Below are 2,228 nucleotides of genomic sequence, written 5' to 3' on the forward strand. Positions count from 1 at the left end.
CCTTGATGCATGATCGTAGTGATACACATGCACGACGATGAGACATGCACATTAACAAAAACAGGGGTTGTGCAGATAAAACCGATACCTGTACTTTATATCTGTTCGTGCATGATGTTCGTTGTAGGTGGTTTAATATGTGAATTAGTTGTCAATAAGATGAACATATTTGAATCTTTATGTCAATATTAGATGAAGATCAATTTGAGATATTGTAGGATTTGTAACTCCCAATTAAAATATTTGGGAGTTACATAAGAATGACTAATGACCTAAATACCCTTATCATTAATATGTAAGTTACATTTTAACCAAATCCAAAGATGCAACATTATTGGTTGATGTGGGTTAGCAAAATTTGCACAAAATATTGGGTTAGTATTTGAACCACCCTCTATATATATATATATAATTATAACTTAATATATATATATATATATATTAAATAATAATAATTAAATATAATTAAATTGATTTGATGTTTATGACGGCACAATTTCCAATGATTTCACACCCCTACTAAAGGGGTGTCATTAGCACTCCCCTAATTTAATTGAAAATTTAAAAAGTCTAAGTCTGAAATCTGGTCTTACCCTACACCAAGCCCGGTTAGAGAAAACCCAAGCTTAGCAAGCTCGGTCGGGGTTCGGCTTAATGAGCCTGAAGCCGGGTTGGGAGCGGGCCTTAAAGCCTAGCCACGGGGATATTTTAATAATATAATTAAGGAAAAAAATTAAAAAAAAAAAACCTAATGGACTTTAATGTTTGGAATGATTAAATCATTCAATAATTTTTTGAAACAAATAAGTCATTAGACATTCAAAAATTTGTTAAATAACTCTTTGAATTTTCTAAAACTTGTCAGATACATTTTTATGACTTATAAAACTGATTAATGTGGTAAAATAATGAAAAAAACTTGAAAAAAGCCAGTGGACTTTTATATTTTAAGCGATTGGGTCTCTAAACATTTTTTGAATTAAAAAAATACCTACATATATAAAATGAAACAAATATACTAAAAAAATTATTATATTTAAAAAATATTATTAATAAAATTTATTTTTATTAAAAATAACAAATATTATGTTAGTGATTTTCCAAATATTTAACTTTTTCTTATAATTAAATATTAGAATCCTCAAAATTACAATTAAATATTTTGATTTTTTTAATATTTTAATAAATATAGTAATAAACTAAAGACTAAAAAACTTCTAAACCTCCCAATCATGTGGTTGGCCCATGTGATTAAATTAGCCATTTGCCATAAAAAAAACCCTATGAAGTTCAAGCTTTATTGCTTGATTTTTTTTATTAACCTGGATATTCAACCGGCTATGAGAACCAACTAATTCTAAGACGACCACTTGCTTTGCGGGTAGCCCGGAGTCACTGCATTTGAATCTCTGTGGGCACAAGAAGATTTTTATTTCTTCTTAGATTTGAACCTAAGACCTCCGGTCACTTTTTACCTTTGAAGTCCAAGCTCAAACAAAACAGGCACCCTCTTGTGGTTATATTGATTATATTTATTTTAAATTATATTGATTATGTATACATTTGAATTTTATTTATATTTTCTTCCAATTCTGGACAAAACCTGCTCAAGGGCGTGGAAAGAAAGTATGACAGGAAGATAACACATCTACGTTATAACAATATCCATTTAGATGACACTCACCAACCATTTGGTATCTGGTCACGTAAAAATGTAGTAATAACTTCTCTCTATTTTTCGATCAGACTTGATCTTCGATTATTTATGTAACAAGTTCTAGCTATTTACAGTACAACATGAGTTTTGGTTTCATAAAGTTATATCTGTCATGTTTTCTTTCCTTTTTAATATATCTGTTATCTTCAAGTGAGTTTATATTTGTTGTGATACATCTGAATGGTGGTTCAGTGCATTAGTTTTTCATTCTTAGTTTACAATAAACTTTTTATATATATATATATATATATATATATATATCAAGTATATATATATATATATCAAGTACTATTCAAACATCTCCAATAACTATATTAAAAAAGTACTTAGGGGCTGTTTGGCAGTTGCTGAATGATTTAGTGCAGAATAGTTAAGAGGTCAGAATGGTTAAAAGGGTCAGAATGGTTAAGTGCTGAATGAAATAATGTTGTTTGGTAACTGTTATCTGAATGACAACAAATTACCATTATAACCCTGGTATGATTTAAGTACAAGAATGATTAAATCCAAA

This window comes from Cynara cardunculus, assembly GCF_001531365.2.
Source record: "Cynara cardunculus var. scolymus isolate 2C chromosome LG 16, CcrdV1, whole genome shotgun sequence".
Lineage (NCBI taxonomy): Eukaryota > Viridiplantae > Streptophyta > Magnoliopsida > Asterales > Asteraceae > Cynara > Cynara cardunculus.